This window comes from Trachypithecus francoisi, unplaced genomic scaffold, assembly GCF_009764315.1.
Source record: "Trachypithecus francoisi isolate TF-2019V2 unplaced genomic scaffold, Tfra_2.0 Lachesis_group13, whole genome shotgun sequence".
Classification (NCBI taxonomy): domain Eukaryota; kingdom Metazoa; phylum Chordata; class Mammalia; order Primates; family Cercopithecidae; genus Trachypithecus; species Trachypithecus francoisi.
The window spans coordinates 39458784-39475723 of NW_022681458.1; the positions used below are offsets into that span (position 1 = coordinate 39458784).

At 44.8% G+C, this 16940-nt stretch overlaps 1 long non-coding RNA gene across 1 annotated transcript; it reads right to left on the reverse strand.

The window, feature by feature from the left end:
- Nucleotides 1-479: 479 nt before the first annotated feature.
- On the reverse strand, nt 480-7781 carry LOC117095341. Its single transcript, XR_004441929.1, has 3 exons — nt 7743-7781; nt 2691-2692; nt 480-964 (listed from the first exon to the last, which is right to left on the reverse strand). It is a non-coding gene; the product is annotated as an uncharacterized LOC117095341 (long non-coding RNA).
- Nucleotides 7782-16940: the final 9159 nt, after the last annotated feature.

A 16940-nucleotide genomic window follows, 5' to 3' on the forward strand; every position in this document is an offset into this window, starting at 1 on the left:
AATGCTTCCACATGGCTCCCAAAAGACTCCCTTGCGTACCTGCCTCTAGAAAACCTCAGGTGCCCTTTCTTTTCTTTGATACTATGTGGAGAGACAAAAATTTTACCCCTACAGTCTTAGAATTTTGTTTTGTTTTGGGTAGGACTGAGAATGAAATTGGCAAGACAGATCAACAAGAGAAAAGCATTCTTTGGCCAGGTGCAGTGGTTCACGCCTGTAATCCCAGCACTTTAGGGAGCCAAGGCGGGCGTATCACCTGAGGTCAGGAGTTCAAGACCAGTCTGGTGAAAACGGTGAAACCCCGTCTCTACTAAAAATACAAAAATTAGTTAGGTGTGGTGGCGTACGCCTGTAATCCCAGCTACCCACGAGGCTGAGGCAGGAGAATCCCTGGAACCCAGGAGGCAGAGGCTGCAGTGAGTCAAGATTGCACCACTGCACTCCAGCCTGGGTGACAGAGCAAGACTCTATCTAAGAAAAGAAAAGAAAAGAAAAGAAAAGAAAAGCATTCATTATTTAACAAAAGTTTTATGTGGCACAGAACCCTCATAAGGAAATGAAGACTCACAGAAGTAGTTGGAGTCAATTACTTATATACTGAACGGGATGAAGAACAGTAAGTTGTGAAAAAGCAACTAAATTATGTGGGGAGGCATAAAGATAAGAGTTATTTCAATAAGGTCTGTATAGAATTCTCTCAGTCTCAACCATCCATTCTTGATAAGAACGTTGCTTTCCTTCTAGTATAGGGAGGGCATCTTTCACATGGAAATAGCCTCTTCTGCTTTTAAGAAACAGATGGAAGGTCAGAGTGACCTTTTTGCACCTGCTTTTTTTTCAAATACCTTTAACTCAAAATAGTCAACATGCCGGAGTGGGGTGGGTATGGTGACTCACACCTGTAATCTTGCACTTTGGGAGGCTGAGGTGGGAGGATGACTTGACCCTAGGAGTTTGAGACCAGCTTGGGCAACATTGTGAGACCCTATCTCTACAAAAATTTAAAAAAAAAAAAAAAAAGCCAGGCATGCTATGATGTGTGCATGTAGTCCCAGCTACTCAGGAGGCTGAGGCAGGAGGATTCACTTAACTTGGTTCAAGGCTTGCAGTTTGAGGCTGCAGTGAGCCATGATGGTGCCACTACATTCCAGCCTGGGCAACAGAGTGAGATCCTGTCTCAAAACAAAACAAAACAAAACAAAAAAATAAAAACAAACAAACAAAAAAAAAAACCCCAAAAATCTAGAATGCAGTGGCATGATCTTGGCTCACTGCAACCCCTGCCTCCCAAGTTCAAGCAATTCTCCTGCCTCAGCCTGCAGAGTAGCTGGGATTACAGGTGTGTGTCACCACACCTGGCTAATTTTGTATTTTTAGTAGAGACGGGGTTTCACCATGTTGGCCAGGCTGACTTCAGGTGATCTACCCGCCTCAGCCTCCTAAAGTGCTGGGATTACAGGTGTGAGCCACCGCACCTGGCCGACCTTCCTCTTTCACAGTGTGGACTCCGCATTGACTATTGGCTCAGTCCTCAAGAGTGGGACCAAGAACAAAAGACAGACAGGTCTGTGAGGAACTTTGAAGGCATTTCCTCTGTGATGGAGACAACACCCGAAAGCAGCGAAGATAGTCTGATGGTTGGTACTGGAGTCAAGTCTACATTGGCTCCATATGAGAGAGCTGCCACTTGTAAGCCATGATCCCAAAACTTTCTGTGTGCTTCTTTTTTTTTTTTTTTGAGACGGAGTCTCGCTCTGCCGCCCAGGCTGGAGTGCAGTGGCCGGGTCTCAGCTCACTGCAAGCTCCGCCTCCTGGGTTTACGCCATTCTCCTGCCTCAGCCTCCCAAGCAGCTGGGACTACAGGCGCCCGCCATGTCGCCCGGCTAGTTTTTTGTATTTTTAGTAGAGACGGGGTTTCACCATGTTAGCCAGGATGGTCTCGATCTCCTGACCTCGTGATCCGCCCGTCTCGGCCTCCCAAAGTGCTGGGATTACAGGCTTGAGCCACCGCGCCCGGCCTTTCTGTGTGCTTCTAAGAGACACCAGAGAATTGACGGAAGAGATCTGTAGGTGGGGTCATTTTTCCCTTTCTCCACTGTGAAGAACAAAAATAATAATAGCCAGCACTTGCACAGACCATCCAGGTGCCAGGTACTGTTCCAAGCACTTGCACACATGCACATGCCCACGTATATATATCTATCTATAAGGTAAGTATTTATCTAAAATTATCCCCATTTTACAGAGGAGGAAACTGGGGCTTAGAAAGGGTAAGTAACTTGTCCATAATTACACAGCTAGTAAGTGACAGAGGTGGCCCTTGTACCTCAGAAGCCTGACTTCAAAGTTTGTATTTCCTAACACTCTGCTATGCTAACTCAGTAGCCAGCATACACCTTTCAGGCAGCCCCTATCCCATGTGAGCCACATGATGCAGACCACCCGAGTCCCAGTAAGGTATAATATTGGTCTCAGCCCCTGAGAAGTTCAGGGAAGACTTGCTCACCAGAACTGTCAGCGCATTTTCTTGTCCGTGCCAGAGATGATAAAGAGTGTGCACATTAAGAATCTTGTAAGTCTCTTTCAAAGAATTTCAAAAACATTGATCTTCAAACTTCCAGGAAGAAGGTGAGAATTCAGATGGCTCATTCATTCAAAATGCATTTATGAGGCTGGGTGCAGTGGGTCACATCTGTAATCCCAACTCTTTGGGAGGCCGAGGCGGGTGGATCACTTGAGGCCAGGAGTTCGACACCAGCCTGGCCAACATGGTGAAAACCCATCTCTACTAAAATACAAAAAATTAGCTGGGTGTGGTGGTGGGTGCCTGTAATCCCAGCTACTCGGGGAGACTGAGGCACAAGAATCGCTTCAACCTGGGAGGCCGAGGTTGCAGTGAGCCAAGATTGTGCCACTGCACTCCAGCCTGGGCGACAGAGCGAGACTCCATCTCAAAAAAAGCATTTATGAGGGGCCTACTGTATGCCAGGCACTTTGCTGGGTTCTAGAGAACTGATAATTCAGAGTTGGTGGTCCCTGAACTCAGGACACCTCTAGTCCTGAACATGTGAAGATGAATTGGAAAGGGAAGGATGTTTCTCCAGCCACGGGAAGACCTGGGTGGGGACCCATCCTGCCATTAACCTGCTCTGTGACCTCTGGACCTCAGCTTCCACAGCTGTAAAGTGAGGGGTGGGACTGGACAATCTCTGAAGACCATTTCTAGCTTTAAAATTTGATTCCATGCCAGGTACGGTGGCTCATGCCTGTAACCCCAGCACTTTGGGAGGCTGAAGCAGGCGGATCACTTGAGCTCAGCAGTTCAAGACTAGCCTGGGCAACACGGCAAAACCCCATGTCTACAAAAATAAGCTGGGCATGGTGGTGTGCGCCTGTAGTCCAGCTACTCGGGAGGCTGATGTGGGAGGATTGCTTGAGCCTGGGAGGTTGAGGTTGTAAAGAGCAGAGATCGTGCCCCTGCACTTCAGCCTGGGTGACACAGAAAGACTCTGTCTCAATAAAAAGAGAGAAAGATCATCTTTGAGGAAACTGCTGCCCTCCGACCTACTCTCCTTTCTCTGGCATGGCTTAGGGGAGCACCTGCCTTCCCAAGGTCAGGGTTTTCTTTCCTTCTCTCTACAAAAGTCAGCTTGGGAAGGGTGTGCCTCTTTGGACCAGCATTCCCTTTGGCTTCTGTCCGCATCAGACTTGAAGCCTGCAGAAGAAATTAAAGAAACACAAAGACTTGGGACACGGTCCAAAGAGAGATGTTTCTATTTTAACTAAGAGCTCCTCCCCAAACCAAATTATCTTCTGTGGCAAGGCCATTTATAGCTGGGACTAGAAAAGGTAGTTAACAGTTACAAGAGAAAACATACTGGTCTAGCTTTTATATGTGGTACATATTGGTCTAACTATTTATTGGGTAAATAAGTAGCTGAATGAGACAAGTGTCTCTTGAGGAACTTCCTATTTATGAGGCAGCTACCCTATTAGCTTCCAAAAATAATTTTAGGAGGTTTAATATTAAAGACACATACATAAGAAATCCATATGTAGACAGTTATACCCAGAGACACATCAAGATATAATACATGGAAATATAAATAGAAAAATCAAATATATACATATAGTAAACAGAGATATAAATAGAAGAAAAATCTATGGTAATATATTTGTTGTAATAGAGTACTAAATTTAGCTTTGAGCTTTCTGGTAGCCAAGGCAAGATAGGAAATACAATGAGATATATGTATCATTTTCATCTGGTGAAAAGAAGAATACCAGTGTGAGATACTGGGATTGCCAAAATTCAGAAAGATGTTCAGGAGAACAGACTTCTATGTTGCCAAATAATCCTACTAAATGTATTCAGGTCAGAAACACCCCTGTTTGTGTCTCCTTTCAGATAGTTTTATATTTATAATTGATAAAGTAGTAGGTATATTAAGAGTTAGAAATGCCCAATTCAGGAAGTAAACAGCCTTAAGAAGGATGAAATTGTATGCATCTCTCATGGGCCAGAGACTGCCAATGAGGGTAAATACACCATCATCCTAGAAAGGCTTCAGCAAATAATAATGACCTTAATATGGGTTTATATTCCAAGGAGGATCCATTTTCTTTTCTTTCTTTTTTTTTTTTTGAGACAGGGTCTCACTCCGTCCCTAGGCTGGAGTGCAGTGACATGATCACAGCTCACTGCAATCTGGACCTCTAAGGCTCAGGTGATCCTCCCACCTTCTCACACTCCGGAGTAGCTAGGACTGCAGGCACGTGCCACCACGCTCTGCTAATTTTTGTATTTTTTGTAGAGACGGGGTTTTGCCGTGTTGCCCAGGCTGGTCTTGAACTCCTGGGCTCAAGTGATCCACCTGCCTTAACGTCCCAAATTGCTGAGATTATAGCCTGGAGGATCCATTTTCCCTTCTCTTCCCTCCCCTCCCTTCCCTTCTTTCTTTTTCTTTTTCTTTTCCATTCTTTTCTTTTTTTTGAGATGGAATCTCACTCTGTCACCAGGCTGGAGTGCAGTGGCACGATCTCGGCTCACTGCGACCTCCGCCTCCTGGATTCAAGTGATTCTCCTGCCTCAGCATCCCGAGTAGCTGGGACTACAGGCGCCTGCCACCATGCCTAGCTAATTTTAGCTAATTTTTGTATATTTACCGAGACGAAGTTTCACCATGTTGGCCAGGATGGTCTCCATCTCTTGACCTCAAGATCCGCCTGCCTTGTCCTCCCAAAGTGCTGGGATTACAGGTGTGAGCCACTGCGCCCGGCTGGATCCATTTTCATTGATGTGGATATATTAACACAGGCTCAGAAATGCATCCTTGCCTAAAGAGAATACAGGAGCAATGTAATGTGTTGATTAGTCTGCTGAACAAGCTGTAAAAGTGGCGGGATCTTGGCTCACTGCAAGCTCTGTCTCCTGGGTTCATACCATTCTCCTGCCTCAGCCTCCGGAGTAGCTGGGACTACAGGTGCCCACCACCGCGCCCGGCTAATTTTTTGTATTTTTAGTAGAGATGGGGTTTCACCGTGTTAGCTAGGATGGTCTCAATCTCCTGACCTCATGATCCGCCCGCCTCAGCCTTCCAAAATGCTGGGATTACAGGCGTGAGCCATTGCGCCCGGCAGTTCTTTTCTTTTCTAAAACTGACAATGGAAATAAGAAGGAATTCTTCCAATAAATAGGGTGTGAATTTAGTAGACATGGAGGTCAGCCTAACTTACCTATTCAAAATTCTGCTTTTTTTTTTTTTTTTTTTTTTTTTTTTTAGCGACAGGGTCATGCTGTGTCGCCCAGGGTGGAGTGTAGTGCTGTGATCTTAGCTCATTTCAGCTTTGAACTCCTGGGCTCAAATGATACTCTTGAGTGGCGGGGATCACATGCACGTACCACCATGCCCAACTAATTTTTAAATTTTTTCTAGAAATGGGGTTTATGTTGCTAAGTTGGTCTTGAACTCTTGACCTCAAGCGATCCTCCTGCTTCTGTCTCTCAAAATACTGGGATTACAGGTGTGAGTCAGTGCACCTGGCCCAATTCTGCTCTTTGACCTCTACTCACCTTCTAGGTAGACCCATATCCAGCACTTGTTGTCAGGAACCAGGGCCATTAGCAACTGATATATGCATTAAGTGGCTGCTAATGGAAAAGATCCTGCCCCTCAAGGGGCTACAGCTGCTGTGAACCCAGGCAGAAAGACAAGCTTATACATTCACCCCAGTTTGTGGGGGAAATTCTGTTGATAGGGTTCAGGACCCACTACCCCAAAATCTTGGCATTGGAGAAAACAGCAGAAGCAGGAAGGTCTTCCTGACCTTTTCCTGCCCTTCTCCCCTGAAACAGGTCATACAAAATTTCCCTGGTCTTTCTCTGAGGTAGGTCAAGAGACCTTCATTTGAAAGTTGCCCATCCTATACCTGGAAGAAAGAAATGCCCTCATTTCTGAAGATCCAGGGACACAGAGAAGAATCTGAACAAGCAGGCCTTGCTAAATTTCCTCCCAGTTTATTACCACTAGATCACATCCCCTCATTCAACCACACTTCTCCACAACTCTCCACCTCTTCATCAAACCTAGGTATAAATACACAGGTTTCCTTGTTTCTTGGGGTCCTCATTTCTGAAGGCTTTCGTGTTACATCAAATATATTAAATAAATTTGTATGTTTTTCTCTTGTTATTAATATCTTCTGTTATAAGGGCTTCAGCCATGAACCTTGTGATGGGTAAGAAAAAGAGTACTTTTTCTCCCCTATACTATAAAGGATATTATTGGGTCAATTGAAAAAAAGATTATATCAATGTCAACTTTAATAAAATTGACAATATACTATGGATACGTAAGAGAGTACTCTTATTCTTAGTAAATACATACTGATGGTTTTAGGGGTTAAAGGGCCATGAAATATGTATAGCTGACCCTTGATGGCACAGATTTGAACTGCATTGGGCCATTCGTGCATGGATTTTAGTTACACCAAGTGTGCCCAACTCTCCCACCTCCCCTTCCACCTCCTCCACCACTGCCACCCCTGAGACAGCAAGACCAATTCCTCCTCTTCCTCCTCCTCCTCAGCCTACTCAGTGTGAACATGACAAGGATGAAGATTTTCTGATGATCCACTTCCACTTAATAAATAGTAAATATATTTTCTTTTTGTTATGATTTTCTCAATAACATTTTCTTTTCTCTAGCTTACTCCATCTTATGTGTTAACTGATCATTTATGTTATTGGTAAAGCTTGTGGTCAACAGCAGGCTATGAGTAGTTAAGTTTCCGGGGAGTCAAAGTTACACGAGACTTTTTGACTGCATAGGGGGTTGGTGCCTCTAACTTCTGCATTATTCAAGGGTCAACTATACTTAAATGGTTCAGAGAAACATTTGACATATATGTGCATGGATATGTAAAATTATATATTTGTATATATTTATATGTGTGTGTATAGAGAGAGAGAAGAGAGAAAATGAGAAAGCAAATGATGAAACAAATGGGCAAAATACGAATCTAGGTAAAAGGTAGATAGGTTTTCTGTTATTTCTTTTTTTTTTTTTTTTTTTGAGATGGAGTCTCTGTCACCTAGGCTGGAGTGCAGTGGCACGATCTCGGCTCACTGCAATCTCTGCCTCCCAGGTTCAAGTGATTCTTCTGCCTCAGCCTCCCGAGTAGCTGGGATTACAGGCGTGCACCACCACACCCGGCTAATTTTTTATATTTTTGGTAGAGACAGGGTTTCACCATGTTGGCCAGGCTGCTCTCGAACTCCTGACCTCAAGTGATCCATCCACCTCAGTCTCCCAAAGTGCTGGGATTACGGGTGTGAGCCACCATGCCTGGTGGATGGGTTTTCTATGTATGATTTATAATCTTGCAACTTTTTGGCATGCTTGAAATTATTTTTGAATAAAAAGTTTTAAAAATGTATGCTCTTAGATAAATAACTCTTTGGAACATGTTACATAAACTTAAGACTTCTCTCCTTTTGTTCTTCAACAAACTTCCTGAAGGAGAGATCAGCACTCCACCTCATTTCCCTGCCTTCAGCTCATGACTCAACCCAGCAAAACTGTCTTCTTCTTGCAGCTCTCTGCTGCAGCCATACTTTCTAAGGCCAACCCCACCCCAGTGTTCTCCACTTAGTAGTCTCCCAATGGGCCACATCCTTCATGACGTTCTCTAGCATCTGATATTGTTGACCATGCCCTTCTACTTGGGACTTCTTCCAGAGCTTGGCCCCAATGCACCGTGATGATGTCATCTCAATCATTTCTGGACTCATGCTTCTAAATGGAGGCTGTCCCAAGGTTTCGTCTTGGATTCTCTTCTTTTTTCTCCTTCTCTCTCTCCTTTTCAGCACCTGAACCAGAGGCGTGAAGATAACTATGATTCCAGAATTGTATCTTTAATCTGATCCTTCTCCAAGACTCCAGAACTACATATTCAGCTGCTTTCATCTCAGCCTCCGCATATCCTGACCCACACTCTTCCACTTGCCCTCAGTCCTGTTCTGAGGTCACTTAGTAGCTTATTCAGACTCATGACCCTGGCATCTTCTCTTCCTCAGCTTGCCCTATATCCAATCCTGTTGGTTATTCTCCTCTGTAATACATTTCCAATCTTTTTCCTCTTTACCTTGGCCATTTCTCTGACCTAGTCAGGCCATCACCATCCTTGCTTTCATTGATGGAACAGCCTTTAACTGTTCTACCCATCTTCAATCTTTGCCCCTTTGTCCTGTCAAGAACCTATATTTCTAAAACACTAATCTGATCACATTGCCCCTCTTCTGACATCTCTTCATGACTCCCCAGTACAAACAGAATAAAATTCAAATATCCTAGGCATTCAAGGTCCTCCATTATTTAAAGATACCCTATCATTCTAACTTTGTCTTCAAAACACCAAGTACCCCACTCATGCTGGGCCAGTCACCGTGGCCTGAATCCTCCTGCACTTTCCTGACTCAGAATCTCTGCCCCTCTCTCCGTTTATAACACCCCACCCTTCCTGTCACTTCAGACAGAACCCTCATGCTGCCTGCACCAGGAAGTCCTCCTAGGGCTCTTACAAGCTGAGATGGTCTCTTGCTCCTGTGGGTTCCCTGGTGCCTTGCTGTACCTCTGGTGCTTTATATTCTTCATGCATCTTCACCACCTGATCCCATCCCTAAAGGACTGTCTGTTCCAAAGACAAGCACTCCTTACCTGTGGCATCTTCATCTTTGTGGAGGCACTCAGCCAATGTCTGTGCTTTGTCAGATGACTCTGCAAACTCACAGTCTCACCTTTAAGAGGTAAAAATGCTTTTGCCAGCCTGTGATATTTTCCTCCTTGTTGACTAGAACCCAACTTTTAGCAACCTGTTTGGTTTTCTGCTAGTCTGGGATTCAGAAGAAGACATGGTAGGCACTGGTTGGCAGAGCTGCAGGCCACACTGTCTGCTCCCTGGGACATGGACAGGAGCAGGCAGGGAGAGGACGTCTGTTGGAGAATCTGAATAGGGCTGGGAAGAAGTAGGAAAGAAATAGCCCTTTGGGTTTGGGACATATCCTCACTAGAAGGCTGTGTCTTCTGTTGTAAGGGAAGAAAAGCTTGCTTTCCTCAAACATTGCTAAGTTCATGGTGGAGGACGCTATAACAAAAGAAAAGTATAGAAACTTGTTTACGTTTTACATGACACATGAGTCTTCATAAGGAAATGAAGACCCAAAGAAACAGGCAAATGTGTATTTTTATGCTCAGTGTGATGAAAAGATAGGTAGTCATGGAGAAGTATGATTAGATAAAGGAGCATGATCTAATGGCAATAAACTAGGGAGGGTGAACTTAGCAAGGCCTGTTTGTTCATATTTTTCTCTGTGTCCCTGCGTTTTCAGACATAAGGATGTTCCTCTCCTCCAGGTATGGGGAGGGGGGGCGCCTCTCTGAGTGTCTTTTGACCTGCTTCAGGGGAGAAGGGTGGAAGAAAGGTGAGAGGGACCTTCCTAGGTTTTATTACTTGCTGCTGCTGTTTCTGTGAATGCCAAGATGCCACATACTGGGGGAGTGTGTCCAAAGCCCATTGCTGGAAAGAAGATGCTGCAACAGAGTCAAGAGCGCAGCAAGAGATTTGTTGGAGGATAATGCCTGTGAAAGATGAAAGGGCAAGGAGGCCAAATTGGGTAGGGAGAGTCTCAGAATGCAATGCACATCTGACGAAGTCTCTCTCAGCCAACCTCACTGGGAGTGCCACACTGGCAGAGACTCCAAGCCCCACACTCCACCATGCTCAGTCATCCGCTAGAGCTCACCAAGAAGAGGTAACCTCAGAGCTGGGGTGAGTCCCAAAGGCTCTACCAGCTGGAGGCTGTCAGCCCACTGCACTCATTGCAGCGGAGTGGCAAGTCATCTCTTGAGGGGAGATCCAAGCAGCACACCCATGAAGCTGTCACAAAGGCAGTGGGGAAGCAGCTGGATCGGCGGGTCCTACTCGATGTGGAGACATTAGTATCTCCCTCTCCGTCTGAGCCACCCAACCGCCTATTCTCTAGGCCCACAAGTTCCTGAACCTGGTGCTCTAGGCATGTTACTGACAAAGTATGGAGAGGACCGAGGGTCTCCCTCATCACCAGGCTAGGGTATGAGTAGAGAGGAACAAGGTTTCCAAATGGTGTGAGCTCTCTGTGAAGCGCAGCACAGGCTCCTGCCTCTATCAGTGTCTTCTCCTCCCTATTAGAGATGTGACCCTGAGTCTAAGTCTCCAGCCTGTTTGGAAATGTTTCATTCAACTGACAAGGCCTTGTCGCTTTGTTATCTAAGCCTAGGCCTTTCGCTTGCCTGCTGCCCCAGGGATACAGCAGAGACAGGCCACCCTTCCTCAACTTTCTTTTTTTTTGAGACAGAGTCTTGCTCTGTCACCCGGGCTGGAGTGCAGTGGCTGGATCTCAGCTCACTGCAAGCTCCGCCTCCCGGGTTTACGCCATTCTCCTGCCTCAGCCTCCCGAGTAGCTGGGACTACAGGCGCCTGCCACCTCGCCCGGCTAGTTTTTTTGTATTTTTTAGTAGAGACGTGGTTTCACCGTGTTAGCCAGGATGGTCTCGATCTCCTGACCTCGTGATCCGCCCGTCTCGGCCTCCCAAAGTGCTGGGATTACAGGCTTGAGCCACCGCGCCCGGCCTCCTTCCTCAACTTTCTTGTGCTGGAAATCACTGAATCCCTGATGCTACTGTCCCCTTAAGAAAGAAAGAAATGAGAGTTTTGCGTCCCTACAAATAGGACCCTCCTGTCGCCACTCACCCTCCCCTCATCCTTCCCTTTCTTTCCCCCAAACCCAGACTGGTGAGAAACTGCCGAGAAACAACATCCACAATTAAGTACGAGGTCACATTTAGTTCAGCACCATTGGCTGCTTAATTGGCTGATTCTATTGCTGCTCTCCTCATCTGCCAACACAGCCTCTAACAAGCAGCTTTCAGGGCAATTAATCCTCAGGTTCCTGAGCCCCGGCCGATGGAAGGGTTTGCTCCCCTTCTGGGCATCGTGCTATCTGTGAACCTGCTGGTGGTGGGGAGTCGCTTCTCACCTAGAGGTCCTGGGTGAAACTTTCAGGGCTCAGAGAACCACATCATCCTAAAGAGGAGGAGGCTCCAAGATCCGGGAAGGAAGCTTGGCCTTTCTCCAAGGCTTTGAAAAGGCAGGCCTGACTGCCCTTCTGGGGTCTTCCGGGGAAAGGGAGTGGAGAGGCAGTAAAACTTAATGGTTAGATAATGCACAGAGTCAGGCAGGTCCTGGTTGAAATCTCGCTGTGTCCTTATTAGTGGTATGACCTTGGGAAAGCTACAGGTACTAGTCTTTTCTAGGCTTCAGTTTCTTCCCATGCAAAACTGGGATCATAAGAATAACAGCAACAACTATTATTCTTATTTACAAATAAGGATTATAGAAAGTTTCTGAGTCCAGCATGCATTTTGCTGCCATGAGAACAGTCATCACAAACATTGCCGAGGGGATGGGTTGCTTATGCCCCTTTTAAACATAGCTGGGAGAAGTTGTCAATGCTTACTGTAACTCTCTGTGTGAACATGCAGGCCACCTAGGCCAAGCTGTGTTGCCAGTAAAAGGAAATGCCAGCCCCCTACTTTCTACCAAGACTTACAGGCTGAATGTGGGGCCGGTGGCTTGGATTTGAAAACACTTCCATTCTTTCATTACCGAACCTAAAGCTTCTGGGCCGCTGTCATACGATGGCATGCAGGAGCTGGAGCTCTCTAATAACTGCCCAACTACTCTTATTTAGTGGCCGAGTTGGCAGTCTCCGTTCCACCAGCTGTGGTCAGGAGAAAGGCAAATCCCAGAGAAAAATCAGTTTGTTTTTTTTTTAGATGTTGGGGAAAAAATTGACCTTTATAAAATGGAAAAGGTATCTTTTTCCTTTTGTTCAAATTCTGCTAAGGAGACTGAAAACCTAGGAGATCATTACCAATTCCTGTCTAGCCCACACCAGAGTTAGGGTGAATCCAGTTCAATGTGGGTGGAAATAATGATCAATGCTCAGGTGATGTAAGTACTTCGACATGCTGGAAGGGATGCCTGGTCCCCCAAGCCTGCCTCCACACCCTTCACTTTGTTTACCTGATTTAGCAAGGGCTTTTGTGCTTCTCTGACTCATTTCCTAGGAAACTGAGAGGTGGGATCTGAGTTCTCAACTTGGGGAGTGGGGTTGGGTCATTATCCTTTCAACAGTTCTCAAAAACAATTGGCTTGATTTAAAAATAAAAAGTTACTTGAGATACCTAGGAAATGAGAGAATAAGAATGGAACCATTGAAATGTCTGGGTGTCTAAGGAATGTGCCTTTTCTGGATTCAGCTGTTTTCAATATCTCTAAGGAGGCTGGGACTTGGGGTGGGGGTGGACAGGACGTGGGAAGGAGTCAATAAAGTCATCATGTATGCTGGAAATTCAAGATAATTTCAAGCAATCATTCCTTTCGAAGTCTTCTCAAAAATTTTACCAGGGTTGGTAAGGAGCTGAACTTACCAACCGATTTGGAGTTCTACTTCCTTTTTTTTTTTTTTTTTTTTTTTTTTTTTTTTTTAAAACTCATCCTTTTAGACAGTCTTCTTAATGAGCAGGGGGTGGCTAAAAGGCAGGCACGTTCTTAATGAGCAGGGGGTGGCTAAAAGGCAGGCAGGATGTGAGAACAGAAAGGAGGAGTCCTGATAATCCACGTAGATAATTGGGCTGTGATTAATCAAGGGCAATATTGCAGCCCTGGTTCTTTTAGAGGAAGCACAGACAGAAAACACCAGGAAGAGCTTGGCATTTCAAACTCCCGAAACCCTAATGAAGAAGAAATGTGTTCATGGGAGTGTTAAGGAGAGTGTCATATCATAAGTACCCAATTAAACAAGTCCTTGCAAGATTATTCACTCCCAGGAAGTATTAAGAAGGGTAGAGAATTTGTTTAAGATCAAAACAACAACAACAACAACAAAACCCTATAAGTTTTATAGACATTTATTGATTGACTCCCCAATATCCATTCTCCCCTTCTCCTTCTTAACAATACCCCCAACTTCCTCCGGGAAGTCATCCTCCCTCCCATTTTCAGTTGTGCTAAGTGCTCCACCCCCAGTGTTAGGGAGGGAGTGCGTGATCTACTCTAAACCAATCAGTGCATCACTCTCCTCCTGGCCTTCTTGATTGGCTCCCAGTTGGGACCATCACCTTCATCTGCCCATCAGGGCCAACAAGACTGTTTGGGGTACTGCTGGCAACCATCTTGCTCAAAGGAAGAGAGCCTCACGTGGGTGACGCCTGATGAGGAAAGGAAGCTGGGAAATGTAGAGGGAAAAAAAAAAACCCAGCCTGTTCACATCATTTGCGCCACTAGAACAGCTCTTCTTAGAAGTCAGCCCTACTCTAGACTTTTAGATTAAACGAAGCCAATAAAATACTTTGCTTATGTGATCAGTTTGGATTGAATTTTTCATTATTTGCAACTGAAAGCATTTGATCGGAAGAAACCAACAGTAGAAGACCAAATGGGACACAAAGTCAGTATTGTTGCTGGGAGGGGACATAAAGAGAGGAGCACCCAGTTGAAACTCCACAATGCCTTCCTGTTATACCCCAGATGTGGAGCAGCTGATGTAGTCACAAACCTTAGGCCTTGTTCTTGCCCTTACAGAGCCTGAAGTTATGGAAGCAAAGTCCAAGCTAAACCCTGGATCAAGATTAGCAGCAGTACTGTACAGGCCACAGCCTGCACCTGTAAACTGGCCAATCATTAACCCCTGCTCACTCTTGATGTGCAGGGAGTAGCGCGAGAGAGCATTGGGGCCTGATGAAATTTATGCACACCTTCAGGAAAACTAGTGGCATTACCTCCTCATGAAGGATGCCAGTCCCTCTTCCCTCTGTTCTGACAAGTTACCAACAAGGCCAAATGTTAGCTTCTCCTTGATAAAATAAAAGAATTCTCATTGTGGACTGTGCATGACCCTCTGTGCCAACATCCTTGCCCGAAGTGGGTGGTGGACTTTTAGGGGGAAATGCCAGCATAATTTGTTTTGTAAAAGTCTGTTCCTGGTTTGTAAGTGATCTGAGACAGGATGAGCCCTGATTCCCATAGCATAGGACCTAACACATGGGAAGTACTGGCTAAATATTTAGTGAATGAATGAATAGGACAATGAATAAATGAACTCCTTGGAACTGGAGCCATAAAAACTGCCTCACCCAATCTCTCACTTTGGGGGATCCATAAGGAAGGGATATATAGAGCAGGGAATGAAGGGAAGCCCCAAGTAAACTTTCCTAGAGGAACAGCTGCTGACCAACTGTGCGACCTTGGGCAGGTGATCAGAAGTCTCTGAGCTCACCATCTTCATCAGAAAACAATACTAGCATCTGCCTTACAAGGTTGCTGCAAGGGTTACATTAGAATATATGAACAGTGATATATCAGCACATAACAGATGCTCAATAAATGTCTATTCCTGTCCCTCATCCTGGCCCTTGCCACTCCTAGCATTGGCTGGAGATGCATAATCTGTGGGAATAACTGCCCAGAGGTGCACTGGTGCTCCCTTTTGTCTCTCAGGAGTTTCTCTGCCATAAAGGGCAGCTCTGCAACTAGAGCATCTCCTGCACTTGGAAACCATCTGAGTTTTCTGTGATTGCTATAACAAATGACCACAAATTTAGTGACTTGCAGCAATACAAACTTACACTGTCACACTTCTGGAGACAGGAAATCTGAAATTAGTTTCAGTGTGCTAAAGTCAAGGTGTCAGCAGAGCTGGTTCCTTCTGGAGGTGTTAGGGGAGAAGCCATTTCCTTGCCTTTTTCAGTTTCCAGTGGTTTCCTGTATTCCTTGGCTTGTGGCCTCTTCCTCCATTTTTTTTTTTTTTTTTTTTTTGGCTATGTTTTTGATACATTGGATCAGTTTTATTAAAATTTATTTTTGTTTTCTGGGATAGTGAAATCAAAATCCCAAGTATGATCTTAATCTATCTTTCCACATAGTATGTTTTTTTCTTTCCCATCCCCATTTATACTCTAAAATTATTGTATCATTTTATGTTTATTTCATTGGTTTAACACCTGTTAGAACAGGAGATGTTATCTCTTCAAATGTTATATATCCCACTTTACTGTATCCACCTATATCCTTCTCTTGAAACTTGAACAGAATTGGATATCGACAATTTATATTATGTGTACAGACACTCATCTGTGTAGGATGTTGGAACAGTCCTTTGAACAGTGATTAATTATTTAGGGATTTTTTTTAAATTTTTTTTTTTTTTTTTTTTTTTTTTTTTTTTTCACAGAGTCTCTCTCTGTCACCCAGGCTGGAGTGCAGTGGAGTGATCTCGGCTCACTGCAACCTCTGCCTACCAGGCTCAAGAGATTCTCCTGCTTCAGCCTCTCAAGTAGCTGGAACTATAGGTGCCCACCACTACATCCAGCTAATATTTGTATTTTTAGTAGAGATGAGGTGTTTTGCCATGTTGGACAGGCTGGCCTCAAATTCCTGACCTCAGGTCATCTGCCCGCCTCAGCCTTCCAAAGTGCTGGGATTATACACCAGTAACAGACAAACAGAGAGCCAAATCATGAATGAACTTCCATTCACAATTGCTTCAAAGAGAATAAAACACCTAGGAATCCAACTTACAAGGGATGTAAAGGACCTCTTCAAGGAGAACTACAAACCACTGCTCAGTGAAATAAAAGAGGACACAAATAAATAGAAGAACATACCATGTTCATGGATAGGAAGAATCAATATCATGAAAATGGCCATACTGCCCAAGGTAATTTATAGATTCAATGCCATCCCCATTAAGCTACCAATAAGTTTCTTCACAGAATTGGAAAAAACTGCTTTAAAGTTCATATGGAACCAAAAAAGAGCCTGCATTTCCAAGACAATCCTAAGTCAAAAGAACAAAGCTGGAGGCATCATGATACCTGACTTCAAACTATACTACAAGGCTACAGTAACCAAAACAGCATGGTACTGGTACTGAAACAGAGATATAGACCAATGGAACAGAACGGAGTCCTCTTCCTCCATTTTTAAAGCCCATGACTCCAAGCTCTGCTTCAGGCCTCCTATAGCCATCACTCTATAGCCACATCTCCCTTTGTTTTCCTCTTATAAGGACACTTGTGATTACATACAAGGCCCACTCAGACAAGTTCAGGATAATCTTAATCATCTCTATCAAGTCCCTTTTGCAAGATGAGATAATGTTACAGTAGGTAGTTAGGCAGGCATGAGCAGGAAAGGATAGGGCCCCCACCCCAACCAGGAATGTCAGGTAACCACTAGGTGATGGTCAGGCAGTTGTTAAACTCTCTCTCTAAAATAACAATTAGTCACAGCCAGCACCAAGAAAAGGCAATTTTCCATTTGAAAGAAAACACCGGAAG